A 24,164-nucleotide genomic window follows, 5' to 3' on the forward strand; every position below is an offset into this window, starting at 1 on the left:
AGTATGTTTTCACTAATACATATAAGTTTTTTTTTTTTTTTTTTTTTGGTGGCTGGCCTGTCCGGGAATCTGAATCCTTGACCTTGGTGCTATAATATCAACCTCTAACTAGCTGAGATAACTGGCCAGCCCTCAATCAATTATTTTTGTCACTTTACCTGGCTGGGAAATAGTTTTCTCTAACATCTGAGTATCCATCTTTACCAGGAAAGGAAATACCACAATCCCCTTACTTAACATGAATAGAGCGTTAAGAAGGGCTGGAAACACGTAGGTGCTCAGAAGTCATTCAGATTATAAAGAACAATAATTAGGTAGATCCTTGAGTGAAATAAAAGTCATCAATAGTGTTTAGTGCTGCCTTTTATGGTTGGTGAGGAAACAGTTAGTGCCCCATGAATCTGAGCCTGGTGTTCACTCGAAAATGGACAAGCAGAGGCATGAATTTAGAGGCCCCTCTCTGCACCAGAGAGTCATTATAAATGGGCCAGGTCAGAGAGGACTCACAGAGCCCCCGATGTCCCTCAACAAGCTCTTTATCACTCTTTCAAAAGGTAACATGAATCTTATTCAAGTCCAGTGTGACCCAAAGAAAATTCCTACATTCTTCTTGTTTTTCAGGAACTTAAATTATTTAAATTGTAATTCAGAGGACTTCTATGACTCTTCCTGGTCTCGACTCAGTTCCACAACTTCATGTGTAACATGGAGCACACAAATAACCTATGGGACTGAGTTAAGCATTCAGCCTAACGCACAGGCACATCTCATACATACTCACATATCTTACAGTTCTGTCAATTAGCCTCATTGAGGTTTTTGGGGGGTGCGGGAATCAGCTGAAAACCAGGAAGACTTTCCACTTTAATTATTTCTCACTGTATCCCATCTGCTCTAAGATACACATTTTCCCCTCACATTTTAACATCTCTGAAATTGGGGTATGTCTTAAAATCAACGGTATCTCATAGTTTTATTTCCCCTTTGATGGTACCTAAAATAATAGTGTGCCTTATAATTGGGGTGCCACAGATTTGAAGACACACTGCACAGGGCTGTCGACCTACCAAGAGCTCAATGATCAGGACTGGGTGTAACTGGACATGAGGAAAGATACATCTCATCCCTCATCTCTATTATCAATAGCAACTCTGAATTTCCTTTCCAAACACTGACGTGAAGAGAGAGCAGGCAGGTTGACAAGCAGCTTCGGTCTGATGGCAACAGCAAACTCTGCTTATTTTACTAACATTTTGATTAAGTTAAACGTCAGGAAAGCTTTCCACTGAGAGGGGTGTGCAGAGAAAACAAGAGTGAGGGTGGTTATTCTTTACAGTTCCAGGGAAATCTCAGAGCTGTCTACTTGGCGAGGTCTTCGCCACTCACAGCAGGGAGTTACTGACACTTGGTAGGCAAAGCCTAATAAATCCGAACAGGAAAATAGAGGGAACAGAGGGGAAAGAGGAGACTGAAAAAAGGCAATTAACCACTCTGAAAATGTGGTGGTATTTTTAAAAGTAGAACTTCCCAAAGTTCCCGACAATCATCTGACCCTGAAGTAAGGTAGTAGGTAATACATTCTGAGCCCCTATACAGAAAAGCATGTCCTTGATTTGGCAAAAACTGAAGATCCCTTTCTTCCTACCCTTGTACCTATGGGGAAGCTGTTTGACAAGCATTTAGAAGCATTTCCTGTTTTCAGCATCCCAACAGAAAAACTGTGGTCAGCCCCTCCGCTGCCCTGGACAGGGTGCTATTTCATTTTCCGTTTCAGATCCAGAACAATAAATGAAGCCCCAAACGACTCAAAGGTATCTAGGACTTTGTAGTACAAAAATAAAACAATTTAACATGTTACTCTCATATTTATAGGCTCTGGGAAAAATAAGAGTAATAACTGACAAGTGAACACATGCATCCCATCAGACCTAGAAAGCACAGAGCACAGAGCTAAGGCTTTGACTTCACACAGACTGATGTCAAACCCATCCCAGAGAAATGGCTGACTTTCTAATGCTAAAGTTCTTCATGGACAGATATCCGGTTATGTTCCCTGATGCAGTATTTAGTCACATGTCACCACAAGCAATGGATGGGTTGTTGTGGCAGAGGACTTTGTGGTCACCTGTACCTCTTGCAGCTGAAGAGTGTGAACATGTTACTGCTGAGGGCCACTGCCTAATCACAGCATTTATTGCCTTTATTACTTGCCAGGCAATGTGCTTAGTGCTTTGTACGCAGTTTGTCTTTTAAGCTTCACAACAATTTTACTTTGAAATAGGCAATATTATTACCCCCTTTATTGGAGGAAAATGGGGCTTAAAGAGTCTGAATAACTTGTTCAGAGGCACACAGTTTCTAAATGAGGAGCAGAAATTTGAACAAATGGAGTACATGTTCTTCACCAATCCTGATAAATTCCCATTTCCCCTATGTGACAGAAAGATGAGACACTAGAATTGTATGGCATATAATCAGGACATCATACATTCCTCCCCCAGTAAGCAAAGGAGGCTCTGAAGAGGTAAAAAGACAAAACCCTCACCCTCAGATAAGAATTGGTTGTGGAACAGAAAGTCCCCACTCTAGTGTCAGCAATGCAGTGATGTTAAGGAGAGAAATTCAGTGGTTGGCTAACTTTCTCCTCTTTAAGTTCTCCCCTCTCCTCTTGGCACTTTGAAAGAACGTTTTTCTTTCCCAAACTATATAAATAGCTTGGAAACAAATGGTTTTCCACAAAGAGGAGAGAGTATAAAATAGGGATTTAAAGAAGATTCACAGACAATTTCCTTTATAATCTTGCTCCAATATTTCTTTCTCTGACTGTGACTTTCCAAACAAAGGTTTAAGAATCTAGAAAAAGAACACTGAATTTGAAGTTAAGGAAAACACTCAATACCTAAGCAAGCAAGCGGTACAGGGGCCTCAACTTGATACATACCTTCGCTGCTACATCACTCGCAAATGTCCTCCCAATTACTCTCAGCCCATATGCTTTGTTTTAAAATCAAGTTGTTCCAGCTCCAAATAATTAAACATAGAAGAGCCAAAACACAGACAGGCACGCAGCACGTGAGGCACATTCAGTTTCCCCTTCCCCACCTCCCAAAGAAAAGACCATAAACCACCAAACTGACCTCATTCTGAAACCCAGAGAGGCCGACTTGCAGGGAAAGGCTGAGAACTCTAAAAAGTCAGCCCCCTGTTCTTTGGAAACAGAAACAAAAACATATCTGAGGCATCTTCACACATGCATATATTGTCATATGGGAAGATGCCACAGATATATTTTTTGAACATATGCAAATGTGCGGTACAAATGCTTGTCTACCCAATTTTTGACGTTTTAAAATGAATAACAATAATTTTGCCAACATTTGCTGAATGCTAAGTTTAAGCTAAGGTGTTATGTTTTATATGAATTAGCTTAAACAGTACTGCCCAATACGGTAGCCACTATCTATTGAGCACCTGAAATATGGCTAGTTAAAACTAAGATGTGCTGGTAGGTGCAAAATTTACATTGGATTTTGAAGGCTTAATATGATTTTTTAAAATGTAAAATATCTCATTAATACTTGTTTCATTATTGATTACATGTTGGAAGGTCAATATTTTGGATATATTGGGTTCATTAAAATACACCAAAATGAATTTCATGAGTTTCATTTTACCTTTCAAATATAGGTACTGGAAAATGTAAATTACATATGTGGCTTGCATTATATTTCTACAGAAAAATGCTGGTTTAAACTATCCCATAACAATCCCAGGCAGTAGGTATTGTTTTTATGCCCATTTTATAGATAAGGAAACAGGGGCTTAGAAATTTTTCCCAAGATCATATATGTGCCTGAGCTGGGTTACTCAGGAAATCTGATTCTTCAGCCCAAGTTCAAAACTTTCCTAGTACTTTCCTAATGTGCATAAAATGCTTGTCCACAGACCCAGCTCAGGGGTGGAGAAGTGTAATGAAACTCATGCCTTAACACTCTAAATTGCTCCTTTAATTTCTAGGCAGCAAAGGTATGTTTTCCCAAACAGGAGTAAGAATGGCCCTCAGTGGAAACAGAGAGAGTAGCCCACTGACAGAACTGACAGATGCCAGCAGAGCTGACTGTCAGGGAAGCTGGAGAGGAAAATGGCTCCAGCATGTGAGCATAGTGACTGGGCAGCTCTGGAAGGACACATCTGCCCCTTTTTCTCTGAGGCTACACGTAGAAGGTCTCTTCCTTCCTATCTGGTTTTGGTCTTTGCTGAACCTCCAACATCTTGAAAATGTACCAGTTCCCCATTCTAACTGGTACAAAATGTACACTTCAAGAAGCTATTCATCCAACCATCAACAATCTTCAACAAATTTTTTCTTTTTTTCACAGCTGGCCAGTACAGGGATCCAAACCCTTGACCTTGGTGTTATTAGCACCATGCTCTCCCAAGTTAGCTAACTGGCCAGCCCCAACTAATATTCTTGAGTTCCTACTTTGTGCTAGACACTACTTTTCTCTTGCTATAAAATGGAGATAAGGAAACATACAGTTCCTGACCCAGGGAGTTTACAATCCAATAAAAGAACTAGATAATATCAAATAAAGAGTAAAAAGTAAAACCACCCCTCACGGTGCTACAAAGCAGTACCAAACAAGGCCAAGAAAGACTCTAGGAGGGAGCTTTGACCCAGAGAGTGGTCTGGAAAGGCTTCCCTTAATGAAGGATGCGTCGGCTGGGTCTGAAGGTTGAGGAGGAGTTAATGCATAAAGGAAGGAGGGAAGAGTGTTTCAGGCAGAGGCTAGAGAATCTGCAAAGTCCCTATGGTGAGAGGAGCATGGCAGGTAAATAGGACTAAAAGGCTATTGGTGTGAGGAGCATGGCAGGTAAATAGGACTAAAAGGCTATTGGTGTGGCTGATGCACAGAGAATGGGAGAAGGGGGAAGAGAGAATGGTACGGTGGATTTGCAATTAGAGATGCAAGCATGAATCAGCTCATGCAGGCCTTGTAAGCTACATTAGGGAATCCAGTCATTACCCTATGAGCCATAGCAAGCCATTTAAGAGCTGTCTGTGTGTGGTGGGCAGGAGTGGGTTGGGCAGCAGGCCTTTATCAGATTTGGGCTTTGGAAAAACAATGATCTGGGCTGCAAAAAAGAGTATAGAGAGTCCTGAGTGGATCCATGGGGAACAAAAGAAGGCAACTTTGGGAACGCAGGCAAGACCCAATCAGGTCCTGGACTGAAATGTGGTGGGGAAATGGATGGAACTGAGAGCTGTCAAGAAGTAAAACACATTTTCACTGGTGGGGGTGTGGGAGGAGGAAGGAGATGGAGATAGTAAGTAAGGACTATGCCTGTGTTTCTGGCACGTTCTACATGGACAGGATGCTCTTCGAAATTCACAAGTCTTACATCCTCTCTGATGGAAATAACTCTCAGGTGCCAATTTCACAACTAGCTTGATCCAGTGGCCTTTGTGAAGGGCAGTTTTCTTTTATGAGTATTTTGACTGATATCTGAATTCTCTCTGAAGCAAATTCAGCTTGTGTACTTTAAAAAAATAAATTATTTAAAAATCCATATAGATTTCCACCACCCTCTGCTTTTATTCATAAAAAGAAGCAGTTAGGTCTGGGATACATCAAAGTTTGGAGACAACTCTTAATCCTCTTTGCTTAAAAAATAGCAATTACATTAATGACATCTGCCCAACATGAACAGATTCAAAAGAACAGCACACAAGGTAAATGTGATAGAGGAAAAGAAAAATCAGGTCAATCTTCACTAAATTGGAGTCTCAGAAATATTATTCTAAAAAAGGGAAAAACTAGCATTCGGATAAAGCTTAAGAAAATTTTAATCTCTGCATGAATAAACAGGAGAAATGCATTTAAAATATGTGGCACAGAAGGGAGGAAAGAGAAAAAGTACCACTGGGAAAGATGTATTTTCTTGGAGCTGCAACACATGTACATGTACTTTTTATCAGATATTTTCTGAACTTCAGTCTGAACAACACTCCAGTTCTGGTAGAGGTGGGTGGGCTAGAGCAGTGCACACAAGTATGCCAAATACTTACATTAATAAAATAAATGTCTTATTGAGCAGGGACTTACTGAAGGAATAAAAAGCCTCTGAGCATAATTCTTGCCATGTCAAAGGAGTAAGTTTGGCTAGTGGAAAATTCAATACATAGTCAATCCCAGTTTTGCCACTGGGTCCCAGTGTCCCAGTTTGTACATTCAAACTGTCGGAATCCTCATGATAAGATAGCATGACTGATAAACTTATAAATAGGACATTCCCAGGCCAGGGTCAGCACCTCTCACTTCCTTTTGTCCCAACCGCCTCCTCAGTGTGGCCTGAGCACACCCTGCCTGCTGAACCCTGACTCCAGTGCTCTGTGGTTTCGTGATCTTGAGAAAAGCTCCTCATTTATTTGGCAAATATTTATTGAGCATCTAGGAGCTTTGGATAAAACAGAAAACAAAACAGACAAAAGTGCCTGTTCCTGTGGGGTTGGCATTCTAATTGAGGTGTCCAGGGAGAGAAAGGCAATAAAAAGAAACATAGGACTTCCAGTCAAGATAGTGGCATAGACTGTCCCCAGTGTCACTCTCTCTCACAAATCAACTAATTTGCAACCATTAAAAAGCAACGACAGCCAAGCTGGGGCCACTAGAGCTTAGGGGAAGAGGAGGAGAGACCTAGGGAGTACATGAAGGTGGGAGAAGCCACGATGAGAGAAAGAAAAAACCACTCCGACCATTTTGAATCCTGGCCATTTCCAGGCTGGAGCTGCTGAGCACACATAGCAGGAGCCGGCAAAGGGACAGCTGTGCCCTTCCGATGGAGTTGCTTGGAGGCAGCAGAGGAGAAGAGGTCCTTGGTGGCCCCCAGCCCAGCAATACCACTAATTGGGTTCCCATGGACCCATATAGGGGTGAGGAGCCACAACAAATGAAAAAAAGGAGCCACTCAGAGGCTGGTGAGTCATTGCAAGGGACTGGAGCACAGCCTGGCCCATGGGAAATATTTGGAACATGGGTGGTGGGGGAGACGGGCCCACTGGGAGAACACTGGGACACAGCAAGGACAGCTGATCTGCCTCCCAATCAGAATAGGACCACTCAGAAGAGACTGGTCAGGAATATAGAATTTCATGGGATGTAGTTTGATGAAAAGACTCAGGCCTAGACCTGTTTCTACACAACCCTGGTGCACCAGATTTCACTAAACCCATAAGTACCTATAAAGTCAACTATTAAAACAGGTGCTGCACAAAAAGCCTTCCCCAGGGAATCAGCAGCAAAGCAGCAATTTAGCTCAATCACAGAGCTCAAGTACTGGTCCCCACAGGAAGTTCCCCCACTTTAGAAGTAAGCAAAGGACCACAAATTAGTTCCAGCACAGAGTTTAAGTGGTGGGAACAGCAAATAATCCCACACAGAAAGAAAAAACAGAGTACCCACTGGGGCCCATCTGGGGTCCTGGGGCTTGGAACTGGGGACTGCACCCTCTGCTCAAAACCAGGCATACCACCAGTGCCATGGGGCCCACCCAGGGCCCTGAGGTGTGGAGCCAGGGACCAGACCCTCCTCCCACAACCAGGCACACCTCCAACACCACGGGGCCCACCTGGGGTCCTGAGGAACAGAGCTGGGAGCCACCAGCAACTAGGTAAGGAACATGCCAAAAACATCACCTCCATGTGGGTGGCCCACCACAGCCACCGCAATAACCACAGCTGCCGCAAAAGCAGCTAGACACCACAACCACCGTGCAGATGGTCCACCAGCCACTGCAGTGAATTGACACAAGGAGAGTCACCAGCAGAGCCCAAAGAAAAGAAGAGGATGTCTCTCTCCACAGAGTCCATTCCAGAGTGACAGAAAAAGCATCTGCTTTACGATAATATTGGGGGACCTGAACACAACTCTCAGCATTGGACAGATCATCTAGGCAACAATTCAACAAAGTAACTGTTACTCTTTCGGAAGGAGAGAAGAAATCTAGGGTTATCAGAGGGGGAGGGAGGAGGGAGAAAGGGAAGGGGAGAGACTGGACAAGGGGCATAAAGAATAAGTATGATTTGTAACAATATACATGCAAGTAATATTGAGTTGACCAACATATGTCAATGTTGAACCCCCAAAATATCTATAATCAGTTATGATTCAATAAAAATAAAAAATAAAAAGAGACAATAAACAAGATGAGGTATTTTGGGCAAAAAAAATAATAAATTTACTTAACACAATAAAAAATTTTTTTAAGATTTAAAAAAGAAACATAAATGAGCAGACTGCATAGAATTTTAGATGAGAAGTGCTGTGGAAAGAAAGCAGTGTAAAGGGATTGGAAGTGTGGCAGAAGACAGGGAGGTGGTGCAATATGAAAACTGAGGGACAAGGCAAGTGTCCACTAAGAAAGCTACAGAGAAGTGAACACATGAAGGAGGTGAAGGAGTTGGCCGGTGGCTGTCTGGGAAGAGTGCTGCCAGCAAAGGGAGCAGCCTGGCTGAGGCTCTGAGGCAGAGGCCGAGGCGGAGGCGTGCAGCAGGTGGAGGAACAGCGGCAGAGAGGCTGGCAGAACGCACAAGATAGAGGCTGACAGGAGCCAGGCTGAGTCAGGCCTGCAAAGCCGTGGTGAGGACAGTGTTTCTCCTCTGAGACAAAAAGAATCACTAGAGGGCTTCTTGACTTCCTAGAGTCTGGCATCCTCATCTGTCAAGTAGAGATAATATGAGTGCCTAAGGAACTGCAAAAAGCAGGCATGGGGTCAGCATGATCACATGAGGCCTGAGTGAGATTCAAAGAGCCCATCACAGGGCCTGGTGCAGTTAGCATATCATGAATGTTTAGTTCCCTCTGCATTCTTTGCCCTTCCACACCCTGCCTCCATCTGCAACAGGAAACCCAGCTTTAAGTCCTGCCTCTTCCGAGTGCAAGAAAACACGCCAGTTCATGGTCATCAGAGGCTCCCTTTCTACTGAACTCGCTGCAGTGCCCTTATTTGACATTTACACACACAGAGGTTTGTAAAGGAGTGACGTGACCTGGGGCCAGACAATAGCAGTGACAGGGGCTGTGTTAACCAGACAGCCCGTGCCCACATAAAGAGGCAGAAGCACCTGCCCTGCAATTAATTGTCTCCCCTTCTACCAGCTTGAGAATCTTTCCAGGAACACTGTATATAAGTATCCCTGTTCATTTAAAAAAAACAAACTCTAGTCAGAATACTGATATCATGTTTAATTTCAAATCTTTTCTATTTTTCTTAGCAATCTGGTTCATGAATTCTGGGTGACTGGTCCCAGAATTTTAAAATCTGATAATTTTGAAATTCCATATTAAAATAAGTGTCTCCGTGTCAGGACTTCTAGATGCACCTTTCCGCTCCTTAACCTTATCACTCCTTGTTTTTATATGATATCCTGTGTGAATGAGTTTGTTTTCATTGCACCAATGAGTATTTTTTATAGAATCCTTTTGGAAGAATGTGGGCTATAAACGATAACCAATATTGATCCAAGTGGCTTCTCAGTCTACACCCCCCTTTCTGAATTCTGTATTCCTTCACACACCAAGTAACAACAGCTTGCCTGGTAGTTCAGAACAACAGGTGTTTCTACTCAGTTATCTGGAAAGGAACACCCTTTGCTAAAGCATCACAGTCTGTGAGAACCATCGTTCTACTGCCTGTTTTGCATATTTGTAGTTTGCAGAGGCTTGTTAGAGAAGTAAAGCATGAAGACCAGCCCTACCCTCAAGGCTGGGCCCCTGCAGCCATGTCTGTGTAAAGGGGCTCACTCCCATTGTCTCCTCTCCTGAGAGATCATCTGAAGTCAGACATGTGACTCAGGAAGAGCCACTGCACTGAATACTATGCTGAGCATGGTCTCTCTTTCTCAGGAGTGTGGTACTTAACAAGTGATTCCTGTCAGTGTGTTCCCTTACGCTAGAACACACTGGGAGACTATGTGCTATGGCGAGACCAAAAGTAACTTGTGTTCCTGACTGCTTCCTGATTCTTATCCCAGGACCCCGGCTGCACTTCCTGATGCTGGGTTCCATGCAATACCCCTGGGTTCCTAGTATAACCAACCTCTCGCCATCTGTATTAGTCCATTTTTGTTGCCTATAACAAAGTACACTGAACTGGGTGATTTATAAAGAAAATGAAATTTATTGCTTACGGTTTCTGAGGCTGAGAAGTCCAAAGTCCATCTGGTGTGGCAACAGTGACCCAGGGGTCTCACATTGCAAGATGGAGGAAGCAGAGAGAGCAGAGAGAAAGACAGACTCTCCTCTTCTTTTAATGCCCTCAGAACCATGCCCCTGACCACCATTTTTAATCCATTCACCACTGCACGGTCGGTCCTACAATCCAATCACCTCTTCAAGGCACCACCTTTCAATTACCATAATATGATTTCCCACCCTCTTAACAGTTACAGTTGGGGCTAAGTTTCTAATACATAAAACTTGGGGAACACGATTCAAGCTTCAGGGAATTTTGGGGAGACATAATTCAATCCACTATACCATCTTAGTTTAAGCTACTTAGGGGGCTTTCTGTTACTTACAACCAAAAGTGTCCTAAGACATAAATAAGAGACCAGATTAATTTCCTTCATACTTTATTTCTCTAACAAGCTCACTGCAAACTACAAGTATACAAAACAGGCAGGAGAACAATGGTGCTTACAGACTACAATGCTCTGGCAGAGGGTGGTGTTCCTTTCCAAATAACTGAGTGGAAACACCTGTTGTTCTGAACTACCAGGCAAGCTGTTGTTACTTGGTGTGTTAGGGAATACAGAATTTAGCCACATAACTATCTACCTGAAGGAAAGGGCTGCCATCTGCTCACTTGAGTTTTGGAAGCAGAAAGATACAGGTAGAACCCAAGGAATGGTTTCCGAAGCAATACCACACAGCAGAGCCTGGAGAAGGGGTGAAGAGGAGCAGGGGAGGAGGCCTCTTTGGAGGCACCCAAGCATTTTGGACCAGTCTTCTCTCTGTTTTCCCAGAGAGGATGAAAGGGCTCTTTGCCTTTGAACTTGCACTTGGCCAGGAGAAGGCCAGAGTACCCCTTGAAGAAATGTCTACAATCCAAGGACAATTTTGTTTGGAAACTCCTTTGTTAGAGTTTGGAACTTGACATTTTGGTAGGAACTAGTAATCTGAGGTGGGAAGGGAGAGAAAAGGGGAGGGAGCTGGGGCTATGCAAGCAATAAAATCAATATTCTTCTTGGAAATTACCCAAGTAATGCATGTACGGAAGAAAGAACCTGAGGGATTAGCTATCCACTTTAGGACAGAAACACACAGGCTGCAAGTTTACAGCCCACTAATCTTTGCTTGTCTCAGTAAAAGGAAGGCTTATGCTGCCTGGGCTGTTCCCTCTTTAACTCCCTGATTAGATAAAACCAAGGCTGAAAACATACCAGAGAGATGTTCTGAAGGCTGAGGAGGACTGTGGGATAACTCAAGTGTTTCAAACCATAGGCACAAGAAGTAAGTTATCTACAGGCAAACACCAGTGTTTGGGGGAATATGCTCCTGCTGTTTGCGTTAAACAACTGAGCAGTGCAGCTCTCACTTACTGGCAGCTTTGAAAGTTTAATATTCTCAGATTAGGCTGGTCCGTGGCTCACTCGGTAGAGTGCGGTGCTGATAATATTCTCAGATTCACACTGGTTTTGTGTTGAAACATCTTCACATTAAAAAAAAAAAAAAAACCCTAGGCATGATTTGGGGGTTAATGCAAGTAAAAATCAAAATAGGATTACTCTTTTTTAAGGCACAAGTAGAATTATATCATTCAATTTATTTAATGAGTATCTTCAATCTGGCACCCTATTAGACACTGGGGATAGAATATGGGTAAGATAACAGATGATCTCTTTCCTTAAAGAGCTGATGGTTTGGGGGGAGTGGGCAGGAGACACAAATAAAACCACAACTCAAGTACAAGGAATGGAGCCTTCCCAGAGACACAAGAGGTTGCCATAGAAACACAGAGGCTTTGAGATCACTGCGAGGTCAGAAGAAGCTTCCTAGGAAGTGACCCTTGAACTGTCACTTGACTGGAAGGCAAGAGGAAGACCATTTCCTGCAGAGGCAACAGCTTATGCAAAAAAATCAAAGCCTGAAACAACAGGTCCCTTCAGGAATCTGCAAGTGGTTCCAGGGCTGGACAGGAGAGCTGGGCAAGGCACCAGACAGACAGTGGTTCTCACAGTGTGGTCTCCCACCAGCAGCAGCACCAGGAACCTGTTAGAAATGCAAATTGTCAGGCAACCCCAGACCTACTGCATCAGAAACTCTGGGGTCAGGGCCCAGAAAGCTGTCTCATTAACAAGCCCTCTGGGTAATCATGAAATGTGGTAAAGTTTGAGAACCTCTGGCTGTGCAGGGGCCTTATGAACAGGGCTATGTGTGTTGTGGGTACCAACAGACCACCAAACCATGGGAACCCAACTGAGGATATTAAGCAAAACAGTGACAGGGATCAGATTTGCATTTTAGAAAAATCATTCCAGTACAGTACAGAGGATGAATTGAAGGGAGGCCAGCCCACGGGCAGTGAGATAAGCTGAGAGACTACTGCAGGAATCCTGGTGAGAATGACACCAGCCTACAAAGCAACAGGCAATGGCAACAGGATGATGGCAGGTTAAGAGGAGACTCCAGTGGCCCCTGAATCAGCATGCCTGGGTTTGAATCCTAAATATCACCCAATCTCCCTATTCCTCAGTTTCCAAATTTATAAAATGGGGATATTAATTTCCATGAAAATGTAAGCTCCATAGAACCAGGGTTTTTGTCTATTTAGTTCATTCTGTATCCCCCAAAGGTAGAACAATGTATGTGACTCACAGTAGGTCCTAAATAAATATTTGTTGAATAAACAAGTGACTTACTTGTGGGAGATGAGAAAGAGAGAGGAATCTAAGAGAATTCCCAGGTTTTTTTTAGCTAAAGCAACTTGGTAGGCTGTGGTGTCATTTACAAAGTTACAAATATTGGAAGTGGAGAATGTTGTAGGAAGAAATACCACTTTTAGATTTCAGTTTCAGACATGTTACCACCAAGAAAGATGTCAGACACTGACATGGAAATGTCCCAGGATATACATGTGGGAGCCAGGAGCCAGAGAGCAAGGTGGCTCTGGAGTCAAACTTAGCTTAGAATGCAGGTCCACCACTTATTAGCTATGTGATCTCAGACAAGTAATTTAACCTGTCAGTCCTCCATTTCTTCCTCTACAGAATATGGAGAATAGTGGTATCTACCTCATAGGGTCCCTGGGAAGACAAAGTAAGATAATATATGTAACATGCTTAGCAAAGAAGCTGGCACACAGAATGTGCTCAGTGAATAATTGTTATTGTGGTTACATGTGGTTATTGTTAAGGCCACATGTAGAGTCTGTACAGAAGAGGACCAACACCCTGTCCTGGAGAACACTAGGATGTACAGGGAAGTACAGAGGGGACCTGAAGGGAAGACTGAAAAGAAACAGATAAAGAGGCAGCAAGAAACTAAGAAAGAGAGGTGCCACCAAAGCCCACACAGTAATTATACATTAAGCTAAGGAGAGAAAGGGGCTAGCTCTACAAAGCAAAGGGGTTGAAACAGTGGAGATTACTTGTGTTCAATCAGATTGAAATTAAAACACAGAGCATCAAGAAAGCATTAAAGAAAGTAACTTTCCTTAATTCAAATGACTCCGGGACCACCCCCAGATACTCCTGGCCAGGCAAGACCCACAATTACTTGAGAGGAAGGGCAACTGCCAAAAGGGAACTCAGGACTGGAGAGGGGTCATCTCTACAGCAGACAGTGATATACTCTGCCTTATTCAGGAGACCAAAGAGGCAGAGATATGCAGTGTGTTTCAAATACCAACAGACTGGGTGTCAGGAAATCCCAGGTGTAGTGCCAACCTGCATGAACATTAACTGGCTGTGTGACCTTTGCCAAGTAACTGAATAACAGTCTCCTCAAATGTGAGTGGGTAATAACACCTGCCCCAACTACACGGGACTGTGGTTATCAAACACAAGGGAAGACATTTTGAAAAGGATAAGCTGTATAGACACATGATAGAATTAAAATATCACATTGTATCCATCTGTTAAAATAACAGTGTGAGATATATGCTGTAGCTACGGGCTATGTCAATTGGCACATAGGTTGCCTTTAAAAATCAGTGCCTATTAGTCGTGTATGGAATCTGGTGACTATTTCCAGAGTACTTTGTGCTGGGAGACAATTCTCTCATTTCTGCACTTGTTATGAGCAAGGCACAGATTGGAATTACAAGTGAGTCCTTTGTTACAGATTATCTTTTCAAGGACATTTGTATAGCTTATAGTCTTGGAAGATAAGGACAGTGTTCCCTTATGGAGCAAGGCTTTTATAATGGGCAGGCTTACTGCCCATTATAAAAGATTTGAGTTCCCTAAGTTCAGGGTTCCTCTCCTATAACACAACTCACTACATATACAGGTGTTCCCTAGCCTTCTCATCACCCTGAAAAAACTGGGGCTCAGGGAAAGTGCACAGAAATACTGATACTCTGGTTCCTGGTATTGCTGCAATTAATAGTCCTATGTCCCTGCCCTAGGAGTCTGGTGTCTGCTACCAGCATCCATGACAATGTGGCAGGGTAACTTGTTAGCTGGCACACAGGATGAAATCTCAGACCTTTCACAGTTCCTGACAGTGTTGCTGTTTCATAGAAGAGGGGCTGGTGTTTTCCTCCCACCCAGCAGACTGTTCTCCAGCACCCGTGGCTTGCTCTGGTTTGCCTGTTGGAAGTTATCTCAGTAAGACCTGGAGGCTGAGGAGAAATTACATAATAGCTATTTATGGTACTTAAAAAAAAAAAAAAACAACCTTATGCAAATGCTCTCTGGGCCTATATATTATCTGTGTTTTTAAATTTTGTTTTGTGTATTTGTTTTAATTTGTTTCACTGATGAAATCTACTTTCTTTTCTAAGAAACATAGGACCTTTGTTCATTTACAAAGGGAAAAGTGTTGCTAAACAGATGTCTGTGTTGTAGTCAATGTATAATTCTTTCATTTTAAAATGCTCCCATTTAGCTGCAAATATTAACAACTCATAAGAAAGAGGAAATAAAACTTTTTTTTTTTTTTAACTCCTAAGAAATTACTACGTGCTTCAGGTAAATTTTAGTAAACATTTTGACTTAGTCAGAAATAACTGTTAAAAAACACTAGGAGAATGTAACTTCAATTCTTCATGTTATATAGAATGAGCTGAATGGTGTTTGCCTAACTTATGTGCCCCCATGGACTACACACACACACACACACACACACACACACACACACACACACACACACACACACACACACACACACACACACACACACACACACACACACACACACACACACACACACACACACACACACACACACACACACACACACACACACACACACACACACACACACACTTAGGCAAAGCCACTACAGAAAACTCTATTCAGAGTACACTGACTTCTTGTTAGAATTCAGAATGCTCCTTTAAAATAAAACCTTACTGATAACATTGGTAAAAAAAAAAAGGCATCCAAGAAATCACTTTGAGAACCTCAAGTTCTTATTAAAATGGGAACTGAATTTTATCCCAGTGGGCCTTTTGAAATGCGAAATCCTGAGAGAAACAAACTACATCCTAGAAATGCCAGGTAGCCTTCTTAATGGCAATCACAGAAGTTATCATTCTGATCAAATCAAATAGTCACAGACATAATGATGGCAAGTGCCTTTGTTTCAAGATTTTTTTTACATTTCTATACACATGTTTAAAATCCTCAATATTTTTACTGGATTGACGTCATCTTTACACTCAATCAAAACCTAAAAACTCTAGAGATGAATGCAGGATGCATGGAGCAAACCCAGGAGATCCAAATCAATTGATTTTCATGAGAAAGAAGGCCTAGAGGCAATTAGTCCTTTGATGTGGATAACAAATAACCTCCACATAAAATGTTTTACACACTGAGGCATCTTTGATCGGTCTTACTGCCTCAGTGACTCACAAAGGAGGAGAGAGGGGAGATGTCTGAAAACAAAAGGTCAGCCTGACAGCACCATTTAGTTATTTATTCTGTATGTTCAGCTCAGTTTTTCCTCTTTGCAACTTTTCATGACACTATAAAAAGAAATGGAATGGATGCCTTTCAACCGAGAACATCAGCACTGCATACTAACGAGTACTGGCTTAACACAGAACCCATATAAGCCACCAAATATCAACCTGCTCCCCCTAGTTAGGTATTTTTAACAGGGGAAATAGGTTTTGACAAATCACTCTTTTATATGTTCTTTTGGATAAGAGTTTATTACACAGACTCTTGGAGATTAATTTACATACAGGACAAACCATTCACAGCTTCAGGATGGAAGGCTGAGTTCTCAACAGGCAGTGCCTTGGAAACTATCCATGTTTGCACACTAGAATTTTCCTTTTCTACTAAAACTGTTTGGAAGAGTCTCATGATGAACAACAGCATGAGGGTTGTGAATAAGCTGTACTTATTTCCTTTGACTTAACAATGTCCCTAACCTTTTGCTCTCTGAAAAAAGCAGCATGATATGAAAGTGATTTGAAGATAAAAAACAATGTGCTATGAATCAACGTACCTCTAAAATGATTTATTAATTCAGATAAATATAAAAAATCAATATGGAAATATGAATTATTTCTTTAAAAAGTAAGACCACTGATAACTTACCCAAGTTAAAGGGGCAAGTATAAAGGGACTGTATGAATTATAAATATTAACACAGCAAAATGAGCATGACCTTTGGTAACAAACACTGGTTCAAATCTGGGCCCCAGCATTTACCAGATGTCACCCCAGGCAAGTGGACACACTCAATTTTCTCACCTGTAAATGAAAGCAGTAATAGCATTCACATAGGATTGATGTGAGATTAATGAGTTAAGGTATGTGTTTTGTGTATAGGAGGCACTTAATAAACACACTATTATTGCAATTAAAAAATGTAAAAGGCCTCTTACTGAAGCATAATAAAAGGTCACTTTCAGATAACAAAAAGAAACTATTGCACCATTTGTGCATTATTCAATTAATACAGCAGATTTTTATCAGGACTGAAATTGTATATACTGTGGGGAAAAAAGATTAAAAGAGGATTTAAAGTCTTTCTTTTTTCCTTTTGCAAGAAACTTCTTTTCATTCTCAATATAAGATTTCATTTAAAGCTGTTTAACCAGAGAGAGTCGCCATGGGAAAGTAAACCACTGACAGAATACATTAGGTTCACATTAATTCATAGCGGTAGCATAATGCTTACGAAAAATAAGCTGGCTGGAAGCCCATGGTTTGCCCTTGAGCCTGAACCAGCAGGGAAGTTCCCTTGCATTGCAATTAATGAATGAGGAGACCCTGGGTGATTAATTAGTGCTCCATGTCAATCCTATCAGATGGGCTTTCAGCCAGTAATGTAAATAAGCCACCTGATTTTAACTTCCTCATCTCGAAACTGACTTACACGTGAACATGACTTTGTCAAGCACTTTAAATATTGAAGGAAGATTTTCTCCAAATCTCCTTTAAGACAAATCTTGCTTCCTTGACACACATTTTAGCAGTGGTAAATTGCAGAGTAGATGGGAGAGAATCTAAAATGGAAGCTTGTCTGCAAATTCTCTAAGTATTGAGTTAAACTAAATTCATTTCATAAGTCCCTATAAATATTTGATGCTCAAAAAAGAAAAATTTTCCTATGAATGAACGGATTCACTATATAAACCTAGAGGTCCATCAGTCTTTTCAAAAAGAAAGTCGTTATAAAAACCATGCACCAGTAACTTTTCCCAGATTTTACTATGCAGCTATCAATGTTTTTTTAAAGTCATTTTAGTTTGCTTCATTAAATGCTTAGTGATCTGTTTTTAACCTATAATCTCCTAGATATTTCTGATACATATTTTACCAACGTATTGTCCCAGGATAGATGTTGCTACAGCCAGATTTGTTAAGTTTGCACAGCTGTATGGGCAGTTCTCTGGTATTTATTACTTTTCAGTCAAGCTTCTTAAATTAGATTTAAGAGGGAAAGAAATAGTTTTCTTAAATTAAACCAGTTCCCTTAACTGAGGTCAACTTTTGGGTAGATAATTTGTGTAAACATAAAATGGGTCCTGCTCTTATATAATTCCCATCATTAGAATCTCAAAACTGGGCTCTACATGTGAGATATGATAAATAATTAAGATATGCAATGAGATATATAATTAAGATATTCTATTCTGGTCTATATAATATTTTTTTCACTGAAAATGAGAGGCCATACGAATAAATAAAATATTGTATATGAGTAACCTCACATATGGGATCTATAGGTAAGGGTATACACACACAGAAGCATACCTAAAAGAGTCTTATGCTATAAAACCTCATAAGCTAAAATCATTATGTTACATTCTGCAAAGGTCTAAGGTTTAAAGATATCAGACTGAGCTTAATCAGGGAGGAGACTGATTTTTGTCCATACACTATTAGAGCTGAAAGGGGCCTCTGAGATCCAGCAAAGTCATGTCAGGAAACAGGAAACTGAGAATCTCCATTTAGAAGCTAGAATCCCAATCCCAACCTAATATTCTTTTTCAGATACATAAGGAATCCAAGGCAGCCTAACAGATGAAACTGTCCCATCTAGGCAGTAGTCTTGGTGAGAACTAAACTGCTCCCAAGGGTACAAACACAAACTATGATTTTATGGCTTTCAAATGTCAGCACAAAGGTAGGGAAGCACCCAAGACATCAGGCAATTTCTTAACAGATACCTCTGAGGGCTTCAGAGGGTAGACACACTGCTATGTGTGCAGTTTGATAAACGATGGCACCACAGAGTTCATGCCTTGATGGTACTTACCATCTTGCCATAGAAGTTATAAATCAATAATAAACATAAAAGCCAATTTGCAGTAAATGCCATGAATGAGACTGAGAAAAAATGATAAGTTCAAAGAAGGCCACCAGATTACAAGATGATAGAAGATTTCATGTGGGGGTACAGGTCTCAAGGGAGGGGCAGAATTTCAAGAAATGGAGAGAGAGGCCCCTAGGCCACTGTTTTTCAAACAGCATGTTGCAAACTGCTTGATATCAGTTTAATGGGTCAGGACCAGCATTTTCCTCAGGGAAATGGAATAGAATGTTTTGCATATGGCAAGATGAGACACTACTTCATGAAGTTTTTGTTTCACATGCAAAATGTATGTCATACTGGGGGTCTTGGTCAAAAAGTCTGTTCTGTTTTATGGAAAATGAAGAGTGAAGTTGTTTATTTGGCTGGAAAATAAAAACTCAGTTAAGAGGTCATTTCAGGCCAGCATCTAGAACACAGCATCAAGGATTTCAGATTTTATGTGGGGACAAAGAGGTCATTATAGGTTTTTAGTTGTTTAGTTGACACCTACTGTGCTTACTATCTCATACATGATCTCACTAAATAATACCCACCTCAAAGAGTGACTGTTACAATTACTTCCATTAGAGAGGAAGAAAGTAAAAATCACACAGATCATATAAAATATAAAATGAAGCCAGTACTTTTGAATCCAAAGCTCATAATGTTTAAAAAGAAACAAAACAAAATTATGAAATGATCAGAGCTAGGCTTTAGGAATATTAATCCTGCACCTTCAAAGAGCTAAACTGCAATGACACTAGACAACTATATCATTAGAAGGGTTTCTTTTGATCATTCAATTTCAGAATAAGATCAAATGAAATACACTCGAAATCCTAGGCAAAAATCACACCAAAACCAGAGTTAAAACTGTTCTTTCTTAATGACCTCAAAAAGATTTGAGTGAAGGTTCTTATTTCTCAATAGCTACATTAATATCCCCTCACTTTATTCTGCAGCAATGAAGTTAATGACTGTTATCACTTGAAAAATGCTTTGAAGAAAATATGAAAATAGGTGCAAATGCAGAAGTCTGCCTAAAGCAGAAATGCTAACATAAAAGTAGTAACCCACTTCCTTTTCTCAGACTCATTCACTTCAGTCCTCTGTTCTCACCCACAGATGTGTGCCATCTCATCCAGGAACAACTGTGAGGACTAACTGTGTAATCTGTGAAGAGCACAGAGCTCCCTGGAAAAGAAAGGCTGTAGAAAGCCCAGATATCATCACTAGAGGCAGCTGAGAAAATGCCAACAGTCAATGTCCTAATATAAAAATATAAAAAAGAAATAAGAGTAGATAGAATAATGGTATGTCTAATATAACCGGGAAAGAATAAGAATTTGGAAGTAGCTATTTCTGATGAGTAGAATATAGAAGATCTGGGTATTGAGCAATGAAAGAGAAATTTCTTCCCCCTCTCTGCTAAAAGTACCCTCACAACAAGAATCAGAGAAGGTCCTCCACATACCCAGAATAACTCGATTGCCCAAAGGGTAGAGAAACCAGGAGGGTGAATGCATTCCTCTGTTCAACGTATGAGTTGGATAGAGAAATGAGTACTAAGTACCCAGAAAATCAGAAAAACCACCTGTGCACAGAATTCTACTCTTTTCTGCACACACTCTGAATGATCTATTTAATGGTTCTTTGAGTAGAGAAGTCAAAGACTCTCAAAGTTGACAAATTTTTTATTAAAATAATTCTTAAATGTGCAGAAACAGAAAACTGGTATAAAAATACCAAACAAGTTTATAAATCAACTACAAAGAACACTATCAAACCAACAGAACTCAAACTAGCCACAATAATTAAATATAACAGATGATGTTTTTTTACTGTCACTAAAACACTGATGTAACATCCAGCCTGGTTCTATATTTAATCTACTTTGATATTTTGACTTTCATAAATGTTTACGTAGAGAACACCTGTTTAGATAACTCTGTTGAATGAAACAGCAAAAAACATAGAGGCCAGATTGGGACCATTAGATCTCATACTTAACCCAAGGTCAGCCGATTATGAGATGTCACATGATAACTCTACAAAGTTCTCTCATGTACTTGAACAGAGCTAACACCACAACATTATTGAAATTTGCATTAAATGGGTGTCTAGTCCATTCACTGCTGAAATAAGAAACAGCCTTTTTAATTGTATATTTACCAGCTATGCTCACTACTAGTGAACTATTCTGCAAGGTACAAGTACAGGGGCATGAGGGCTGGACCTGTCCACTGTTCTGCTGGAAATGGGGGTATGGTACTGACTGCCCCCATTTTAGTAAGGCCACACTGCAAATAGCTTTCCATTTATCTCATTCAGTCTTCAAAATTACCCTGGGGGAGAGGTAATATTATCATCCACATTTAACAGATGAGGAAACAGTTGGGTTAAGTGGCTCACCTAAGGTCACACAGGTTGATAGTGGTAGAACCAGGACACAAAACCAAGAAGCATTACTCCAGACCCCAAGCTCTAAACCACAAATGCCTCCTGACCACTGTGAAGCCCTGGGTGCTGCAGCACTTTGTAATGCCACATGGCCCCCATCAGCCCACTGACAACACACAGCACGGACACAGTACTACTCTTACATCTGAGCATTCATTTATAAAATGTGGCTGACCACATGATCCCGAAAATGCCTTTTTTTTTTTTTTTTTTTTAGCTGGCTGGTAGGGGGATCCGAACCCTTGACATACACTAATATATTTAACTGCCTACTAGATATCTCCATTTGGTTATTCCTCATTCAGTGAAGACAGGTGTTCTCAAAGATCAAAGAAATTGGAGACTTTTCCTTCCAGTGGTAGCGTGTGATTTGAAAATGATTACAACTACTTCTAAAGGGTAAAAAGTTGCCTGAACTGGGCAGTATGCCTGCAAATGATAAACTCGTTATAAATAAAAACAGGAGCTAGCATTTATTGAGTCCTTAACAATGGACCTGGTGCAGTTAAGCAGGTTACCTGTATTATCACATTGAAGCCTCACAACGACCCTTTGAGGTAAACACCTGGCCTTCACTTTACAATTCTGGAAATTGAGTTTCAGCGATATTAAGTCACCTGGACTGGAGCAGCTACCTAGCTAGTGAATGGGGAAGCTCCGAATCAAACCCAGGCATCTGAATCCAGAACCTCAACCACTCCACATTAAGGCTAGAGAAGATCTATGAGCAACATTGTTGCCTCCTCACTATGCCTCAGAACTTGGGACTTCTGTTTCATAAGACTTCTGTAACCAGTTTAATCTTTAACCTATTTGTCCTATTTGGTTGGTTGAGAGATGTTATATATACTGCCATGAAATAACAGAGATCTGTAATAATTCAGAATTTCTTGGCTTTGAGACCAAAAAGTACTGTGATCTCTGGAAGAATCACTAATTAAAGTCTATTACGATTTTGAGTATGTTCAAAGAGATCCACACTGCCATGGAAACACAAAACCCAGCTTGGGTCAGAAAGCGACAGCATGGTTTCTGTAGCTTCCACCCTAGATTCTGAGGTTCTTAATGCAGGCATTGAATTTTACACATGGCACCTGGCAGGAAAAGGATGGCTGAGCGACTACAAGCCTCAGCAGAGCCCACTCTGCTGTCCATCCTGCCATCTCCTAGGCAGATAGGCAGAAGTGATGGATGCTTGCTGCCAGGAGCTAACAAGGTCACTGGGATCAGAGTGGAAGAGAGACACAGGACAGACAGGGATCATGAGCACATCCTCTGAAACAGCCAGAGATGCCCAGCAATGAAAAGTCCCCTTGCTGCTGAGAGGCAGTGATAACAGTTACGTTTTGTTGCTCATCAGCCTGAGCCAGAAACTATAGGTGCCTTCTATATGTGACCAGTTCTCATCACCCTGTTAAGTAGACAATCACACCCCCATTAAATAAATGAGGAAACTGAGGCTCAGAGGCAATGTAGCTCTGGGCAGCAGCTTGATTGAAGCCAGTGTTCCCTCAAGCCACAGCTGTTTCCACTTTCCCATATACACAGTCCACTCCAACCATGCTTCCCCTATACAAGTTGGAACAAGGAGATGAAATCAGTACTGGACTTGGGAAGAAAGGAATGGGAGCTAAACTGAAGTAAAGATCTTTAGAACCAACAAAGATTTTAGAGGTCATCTAGTCTCCTCATTTACAGAGTAAATCAGAGAGCTTATTGTTTTCACATGGGATTATACAACTTTCATATTTTTAACTAGAATTACTGATCCCTGACTATGTGCCAAGAACAGTCCTAGTACGTTTAAATATACTATCTAATTTAATTCTCACAACCCAATTAGGCAAGTACCCCATTTTACAGATGAGGAATCTAAGGTGTAATGAGTTTAAGTAATTTACCAAAGATCTTTTTGCTGCCAAATCCTGTGCTCTCGAAATAGGTTTGCCGTCCTCCTAGCAAGATAAGAGCCAATGCTCAGGCCCTATCACTGTCTCTCTCCACCAGGAGGTGACAAGGACCTGGCACAGAAGTCTGTGACAAGCAGAGCCAGGTTGTGGCTTCCGTCCACATCCCTCTGTACCTAAATGCATTCACCCCACAATGAAAGCCTGGCAGTGTTGCTGTGGTTTCGCTCCATTTTCTCTGTGGCACTGTCATGTCACATCATATGACTACTGCAACCTGTCACTCAGTCAGCAGAGACATGGTCATAAATATTATGTTTGAGCCATCTGGTGAAAATTAATTCAGTTTTTCCCCTGTTGCTTGGTATGTACATACTATTCAGTGAAATATTACTTTTTACTGAATGCATGACAAAGGAATTCCTTCAAAATTAATACTTTGTTATACTCTGTATCAGTTTATGCTGAAATATTTATCAACATGTACTATGACTGCCTGTGCAGGAATTTATTCAAATTTATTCCATTTTGCTGTTTGTTCTGTGCCAATTTTTACTGATAAATTTCTTTTGACTGTATGTACTATAAAAGAATTCATTCAAATTTATTTCATATTACCATTTGCTTTTGCATTACCATTACTCACCAAAATACCATACAGGTATGTATTTTTTTTTAAAAGCCCTGCTTGTGTAATATAAAAATGCCCCCTATCTGTAAATGTGTTGTGTTACCTACTGTTTACCCACGAGTTTCCTATATTATCTGTATGACTTAATAGTTGAGGGTGGGACACTGTAGATTATGGCTT

At 41.0% G+C, this 24,164-nt stretch overlaps 1 protein-coding gene across 1 annotated transcript in view; it reads right to left on the reverse strand.

Moving 5' to 3' along the window:
- Positions 1-24,164, reverse strand: part of TSPAN5 (tetraspanin 5) — a 158,127-nt gene that overhangs the window by 30,534 nt on the left and 103,429 nt on the right. The window lies entirely within an intron of this gene.

Source organism: Cynocephalus volans, chromosome 9 (genome assembly GCF_027409185.1).
Source record: "Cynocephalus volans isolate mCynVol1 chromosome 9, mCynVol1.pri, whole genome shotgun sequence".
Classification (NCBI taxonomy): domain Eukaryota; kingdom Metazoa; phylum Chordata; class Mammalia; order Dermoptera; family Cynocephalidae; genus Cynocephalus; species Cynocephalus volans.